Genomic DNA, 8757 nt, shown 5'->3' with positions numbered 1-8757 from the left:
AATCTATTGCTGGTTTGAAAATAAGGTGCTTATTTTCACAGACGTCGTATAAAAATAATCTTCTCTCTGCTTAGTTGCAATCAAATCAATGAAACAATACTTTACACGATAATATACAATTTTAACAACAAAAATGATGTTGAAAATGTTATAATGGACATAATATTTTGCATAAATTATACATTCAAATTAATACAACACTAATATTAATGGCTACTATAACTAAAACTACTCCTTAAAAAAATATGCATACACTCTCATGCAACTACTATTTTAAATGAATAATAAATTAAAATTCAACAATTCAAATGTTTACATTGCATATATTTCTTCAAGGCATTCTATTAGAATTCGAAATGAATGTTAACAGAATTTAATTTCGAAAATATATTACTTGAAAGGGAAATCATGTATCTTATGTTTAATGTATTAAAAATATATACATATGTGTATGTATTATTTTCTCAATCCACTATTATATAAAATAATTTGATATATATTTAAATAAGCAATTAAAATAATTTTGTCGATTCTAACCCAATAACGGGTTCACATCGGGGTAAGCATAATTTTAATTTTGATGTGATTAATTTGCGTCATGATTAATCTCGTGCTTGATATAAATTGAATTTTATAGTGTGGAAACCTGCTTATGTCTAGCCAAATACTAACACACCAGATATACAATCCACAAGCTATCCTATCCTTTTTACCTTTAAGTCTTTTATAATATTCCCTGTATGCAGTTAACTTTTTATAAATTACAATTAAACAAACTTTAAAAATATTGGATAAAATAACATTAAGCTACGATAAAACCGCGTCGAAAACGGCTTAACAAAGTTAAACGTAATATAAACAATTTGTGGCAACACGCTTCGTAAAGTTACATTACACTACAGACCTCCTCGCTGGAAATTTATATTTAGCCGACTACGCTTCGTATTATATATTAAACCCAACATTCGTTTATGTATACTTTATTTTATATTTAAATATATAATGTCAGGTTGTTATATAAATGTTCATGATACATAAGCATATACAGCAGTAGTTTATATAAAGACCATACTGATGTAGAAACTACTTCAAACATGTGCTAATTGTATCGCACACTAATTAGACTTTAGCTTGCAATTAACAGAGCAACTTAATTAAGTCATGATTTTGAGGTCGATGTCAAAAAGGTCGCATAGGTCATAAAGGCGTTAATTGTTTCTAAAATATCATATATAAATTATTTTATTATAATATTAAACATACTGAATATAAAGGTATAATTTTTATATAAATTAAAAATCTTTATCAATGTAAATAAACGGTTTATACTTAATAATCGTACTAAAATGAATAAAATGATACTAGATTGTATTGTCAAAAAAATTGAATTTTAGGGTTAAATTCTAATAGTTTATTAAAAAATAGTGGCTTTGACCTAATACTAAGAGATAAAGTTAAATCAAAAATCTCAATCAGTCTGTGCTTTATTCCCATTTTTATTCCCATATTGACCCGTCATGTAATCATGTACCACAGGACTAAATAGAATGTAAAATTAGAATTTCTTCGGAAGGTAGATTCTACCAAGAAGAACTGAAAACAAACTTAATAGTCTCCGTAGCACCTTTAATCTATTTAATAAAATATTAAAGTCATCTTATTGTGTGAATTGAGCTAAAAACTGTTTTAGCTGAATTGTTTTTTAGTTTCAGTCAAGGCATACTTTTTATGTAAAATTCAATATCACTAACATTTTGGCTCAGTGACAGAAAACCTGTTTTCAGAGCCGATGTTGAACAGATATTTGTAATTGCGTACGAATTTTTCGATCTGGGTTACTCTCTTCGAGCTTCTCATCTTGTCTCGCGACAAACGTAAAATAATTTTACAAAGAAATTCATAATAATTCGTATAGTTTACAAAATTTCACCTCATAAAAGTTTTGGTGAAAAAGAATATAATCTATATTTTTTGGAAGCATTTATTTTTAATAGTTTTTCATTTCCTTCAGAAAAGGTCACCCTCATAGTGCTTACAGAACATTACTTAAATTTTATATACATCGCTTAATTACATATATGTATATATATTATTATTCTTAATAAGGCCATGATGCCATGAGGCTGATGTAGATTCAGCGAGGATACTGTTACACGCTAGCTTCCGTAGTGCATACTTTACCTGGCATGTATATTTTCGTATCATCAAAGGATTAAATTCTGCATGAACATTAAGATCCGTCGCAAAAAAGCTAAAGCAAACAAACGAACGTTGCAAATATTCGTTAAAAATTATGTCTTTGTTTCGTTTGCAGTTGTAACGCTTGCACCTTGGAGTGGAGTAATAGTGCAAAAACTTTTATGAAAAATATAAAATATCGTCTTATTGCCTCTACTGGTGACAGGGCTGGTTCATTTTTCGCCCAGAGAATCGCAATTGCGATTCAAAAGGGAAATGCTGCTAGCATTCTTGCCACTACTCCAAGCGGTTATGAATTGTACAGTAGATTTTTCTAATTTTGATTTATATATAATAAGGCTTTAATATAAATAATTCTTATTTAAATAAATTGTAAGAAAAAATATTTATCTATCATCATTCAGAATCGTTATCTGTTTCAATTCAGATTTATATATTAAATGTATAATAGTTATTTACAGTTATTATAAGGATATAAATATATGTATTATATATTACTCAATACAAACTTACACATAACGGAAGAATATACTAGAATACTTGATATACCTAATTGTGTAGTATCATCATTAAATAAATTACTATGGATGTAATTTGGTTTACCCACACTATCAAATTTTCCTTATAAGCTTCACAAGCAGTATTCATTTAGTTATTATGCAGACGAAAGAAAAAAATTGTCAGGTAATAATTATGTCTATAAGTTTTGTTTTTTTTTTTATCAATGGAATTGTTCCACAGTCCACAAAGTTATACATTCCAAATAAAGAACTTCCAAAAAGCAACCAATTAATAATTATTTTATTGAAAAACGAGAAGTTAACAAAGGAGGGTTCATTATTAGCATATTATTAGAGAATGATGTTTTATACAATAATGGCCGGCTTAAAAGGCAATCACTTACTTTCGCATTCAAGTTGAGCACTTAATGGGTATACTATGAATACGTGATAAACGTATTAAAACAGAAAGTGCAGTGCAAGTATTCGAGCCGGCGCCACGTTTGATAGAATAATAAAATAAGTTTTATAGCCTCTCTTTGCCCTAATAAATCTTTACTATCAACTCGCAGATGTCTGCAAAGATAGGATTGTACAGCACCTAAAAGTTTTCATTACTGTGATATCGCACACACTTATGTACTTAAAATTCTACTCCGTTATCTATCTAATCATCTAGATTGAAAAAAAGGCTAAAAAAACTACATTATCTCACCTTACCTGAAGTCATTATTAATATAGAATAATAATAATGGTCCTTAATATGTCTTTAAATCTAGTTTCTACCATTTCAATGAATACCGCTTGATACTCGTAATTAATACCGCGGAACCCAGAAATGTATTTTGTAAATTCACTTGGGAGCACAAACCAATGTTCAATTGTTTCGAAACAATACCTCAAATCAATCCATGTCGAGCTAGCAAAACCTCATAAATCCATAATCCCAAAGGCATCATTCAGATAAAACTTTATTTATTACCTTGAGTTATTTATGCAGTGCGTACCTATTGACAACTCAATCTACGATTTCCTCCTCATAACTATCAAAGTAATATTGAAATGATATGTCAAAAGCTTAACAATACCAATAACAACGTTTAAATTTTATTGAAAAAAATAATAGTAAAAAACGACAAGCTCCTATATAAAAAAAACGTATAGGTACATATGTTTTGGACCGTTAAGGATTTTCTTCGTCCGTTCGTCATGTTGACTGCAAAAATTAATTGTCATAAAAACTAAAACAATAGGTAAAATTAACTTACAACATAAGATAAGAGAAAATGGTTCTACAAATAAAAGCTTGTAAAATTGATTGGTACTAACTTCTAATGTGTAGTTATTTAGCTTTCGCAACGACGGACAGTTAATTAAATAAAGTATATTTTTACTTTATAAATATAACTCGTTTTAAGACGGAAACTGTTTCTTTTAGTTGAAATGAGATGAAATAGATTCTTCTCGAGCTGATAGTGAAATACGTAATAGTTTAATCTTGTCTGTTATTTCTGTTTGGCATTGTTTTATTGACTAAAATATAATTTTTAGCCTTATATATAGCCTCAATTGCTGATTATATAAATATATATATATATATATATATATAACGAATTATTTCCGCTCAGTTCCTTTGTTCATAGCATCGCAAACACCTCCGGCGAAAAGATCAAAGAAAGAAAAGTACTCAACGCCACTCGCCCTTCGCCCTTTAAACGGTCACGCTTCAGTGCCCGTCAATTTGCAACCAGTATTTACAATTTCATTTATTGTACTGAGCGCATTTTCTACTGGAGTGTTTTTTAGATTGTACTGGTTTTTTGCATCTTTCCTTTAATTGATTCGACAACAACCGTTTAAGTAAAAGTGTGAACATTTTTTGCCGACCACTACTGATCTCTGCGACTGCCTGGTCGCCCGTGTCACAGCTCTGTAAATGAGAACCGGTACATTGTCGGCCAAGTCCCCTACCCTATGAAGTAGAGGAGGAACGTAAGCCACGGCCAGGTCGATCCCCCACTACGGCATGGACTGCAGCAGTAGGTCAGGAGCCCCGAGGTGTGGTTAATGTTCGTCTAAAAGAAGCTGAATACTGCGCTCATGTCGTTTGCAGCATTGCAGCTTCTTCTTTGGCCTGGCTCCGCCCGACATTAGTGGGGAACCGCAAATAAAATAGGCTTTTTTTTAAATCGTAATTTTTCAGTTTTTTTTTTAATTAAAAGGCTATTAACATCTAAATTTAACATATGAAGTTTGTGTGTCTTCTAGAAGTATCTTAAATATAATTTTGGAACATAGTTAGTTATATGTTTTTTTTGTTACTAAAAATTCAGGCTTCTAGCTTTGTCCACAAAGAAGTTACAAGAGTTAAAAATGAATGGCGTCCAGAAAAGAATGTTACGGCGGGGCCAATGTTTTGCCCTCAGATTCAAACCTGGACAAATACTACAGAATTTATATGTGGTTAATGTAATGGTTTTTTTTTATTCATTTCGCGCTAAGCAATTATGAAAAAATTGTAGGAAATATACATGTATTTATTTTATGTGTGTGTTTGAACATCTGTTACATATTGTCACCAATCTATAATATACCGCCGTGGTAGAATTAGCTCCTAAACTTCGAAAAAAAAAGGTAAAGATCTCCATTTTGCATTTACGTTTGTCATATTAGTAAGTTGGCATCCTGTATTGAAACTCTGCCAAAGTCATAACTAACACAAAGCCATCCAACATCGTTATTGTACACAATGTATTTTTTTATATCTTTTCTCGATAAAGTAAGGAAAACTAATTTCATATGCAAAGACCGAGTACTTGAATTTTTATCATGCTCACGTTTGCACAATCTAATTAATTGATTATGCTTTCGAAAAAAATAACATATATATAGAAAACTGAAAACAGTAAAGAACTAGGAAAATCATCTTTCATTTTATTGTAAAAATAAGGATTTTATCAAGAAAAGGATTATGTATATAAAAGTGTAAACGTTTAAAACATGCAAACTATTGAGTATAATGCAAAAGTATCGTTTGTCTATCTTAAAACAACACTTCTTAAACAATTTTTTTGTAAATGTTATTTTTTCTATAAAATTTTGCAAGACAAAAATAAAATCAAATTATTAATTACATGAAAACATTATGATCGAAATTGATTTAATTTCTTTTATAATTTATTAAATACTATATACAATTTCACTAACGCATAGAAAATAACCTTGAAAGTTAGGCTTTTATTAGAAAAAACATTCCGCAACGTTGGAGATGCTACCCTCTAGTGTAATAAATAAACAGTATCGATTTCGAGACTTATGAGCCATATATTATTACTGGAATCTGTCCATTACCATTATTTTCATCTGGCCAAAAAGTTTTTTAACTACTTGAGGAGAGATAGCAGCTCTTTTCGGATCATTTGATTTCATTACGGACTTACGTTCTTCAAAGCGAGCGAATTGTGCGAATAACCGTAAAATACGTAAATGGTATCTTAATTGCGAATCAAATTATGGATGGTACAGTTATAAAGACATTTCAGCTCGCCTTAAATAATATCAAATGTATTATTGTAACTAAGTCGCGAAGTCATTTAATAATTACCTCTTTATGTATTTTTAGTAAACAAAAAGTGATTGCATTAACATGATCTTGATGAACATGAAAACGATGCATAATCAAAAAATATGATATTAGGACTAACATTATGTGTCACCAAGATTTTATTTTTTAATTGGTTGGTGGCTCGTTGTTTTTTGTTTTTTTTCTTCAAAGGCAATGTAAAATTTAATGTTAAGCGCTCACATAAAGTTTAAGCAACGTGTACGGTGAAGAGACAACCAGTAGGTTAGTAGTAAACAAGAGCTTTGTTATCAAGAAGGAGCATATTATTATTGACATTATTCTACGCTAAGTTTTATGGAATCAAAAACATTTTTTTATAGTATAGGTAGGCGGATGAGCATATGGGCCACCTAATGGTAAGTGGTCACCAACGCCCATAGACAATGGTATTGTAAGAAATGTTAACTATTGCTTACATCGCCAATGTGCCACCAACCTTGGGAATTAAGATATTATGTCCCTTGTGCCTGAAATTACACTGGCTCACTCACTCTTCAAACCGGAACACAACAATACCATGTATTGCTATTTTTCGGTAGAATATCTGATGAGTGGGTGGTATCTACCCAGACGAGCTTGCACAAAGCCACCAGTACCACTACCACCAGTCAATACATACATTACGTTATATGCATTTTTATAAAGAAGCCAAAACACCATACAGACCACCGAACGGTAAATAGTGAATAAATTGTTGCCAACGCCTGAAATACTTCTTCTTCTTCTAAATAGCTTCAGTGTCATAAGAAAGTATGACACTGAAGCTATTTAAACTAACTTTTATTCGAAATACTCTAATTTCCTAAAGAAATAATACAATAACCAGGTCAAAAACCTCATTTATGTCTAAAAAATCTAGCTCTGTATCTACTTTATAAACGGATAAAAAGAATAAAAAATTTATAGAAGTGAAGAAATTCTATTGCGACGAATAAAATATAATACACAATACCAATTTATTATCAAATAAATAGGACCATATTTATCCATCTTATAAGAAATATGGGAAAATGGAAAAAGTGTTATCAGATTCGTAACTAGATCGTTTTTTTTTACATTGTCAGAATTGAACTAGAATCGAGCGTTCAATAGTAGACTCAAAATTAATATATATAAAATTAGCTTGAATGATATATTAATCTCATCTGCATATTTGATTAAAAGACTAGTATGCAATAACGAGTGACAAAGCATAGCGAAATTAATCCAAGTCACAGGCTCCGATGCTGCTCAGCTTAGCTATAAACTAGAAATGTAGCACATTAATGTGTGACGTAATAAAACGCAGTTACTATATTAGGCCATATATAATAACAACACAGTACATCGTAAACGTGAGGACCGACGCGCTAGACAACACAGTCAATAGTAAGGTAACATTTGTTACACCACCTCGTTCCCTTACGTTCTTCATTAATTGACATTCGATTGACATTAACTGTCTAACCCTTCATTTCATGTCGCTGTATATCCATTCATGAGTTTTCGTCAACATAAAGTCTGGTGACAAAGTATACTGTATTTTTTTACAATTTCAGTGAGCTCACGAACAGGAATACTTTGAGTATAATGCGTGCAAATTACACTGTTTCAAAATAACTCTCACACAGTAAACCTAATAATTATATGAAAATTCTATACCCATTTGCTTAGAAAATTAATTGAACTTACTGAAATACAGTCCGAGTCCAATACATAATATTATGAACATAAATATAAACACCTTGGCCACGACAACTACGTTTATCAAATATGTTTCACTGTTTATTTTAAAATTACTCAGGTTCGGAGAATTTAAGCTAATTTCATAGAACAGTGGTTGAAAATGGGAAAACCTACGCAAAAAGAATAAAAATATACATAGACTACACTTTCATAGCATCTGACATTTGCAAATAGAGTTCTATGTATATCTTGTTTAAACATAACCGGCCTTACATACAAAAGTTGCCCTTTTTGACACTCGAAGAAAAAATATATAGTCTAACTAACTACCCACTACATTTTATAGTGGAAATTAGTGGAAAATGGTCTTTTGATAATGTCCAATATTTATGAGATTATGACGTGTTATTTTATAGTAAGGTGTGTGCTACGAGATTCACATTTTATTTTAAATAAATTGTTCAGATTTGCATATTATGATATACCCTATCAATGAAATGTTCTGGTTTCAATAACTATTTCAAATAAAATTGTTTTGTAATAAATCTTAGCAATTATTATTATTAAATTATATTTATTTAATATAAGTATTAAAATATTTATATAAGATAAATAAAGTTGTTTATTTACGAAATTAAAAACGCATCACATATATACTTGTACAATATCATTAATAATAATATATTTTATATATAATTTACATATACATTTTTGTATAATATGCACTCAAACATACATATATATTAATTGTAATCTGTTTGGCCTTAT

This window comes from Nymphalis io, chromosome 3 (genome assembly GCF_905147045.1).
Source record: "Nymphalis io chromosome 3, ilAglIoxx1.1, whole genome shotgun sequence".
Lineage (NCBI taxonomy): Eukaryota > Metazoa > Arthropoda > Insecta > Lepidoptera > Nymphalidae > Nymphalis > Nymphalis io.
This window is presented reverse-complemented; position numbering follows the sequence as displayed.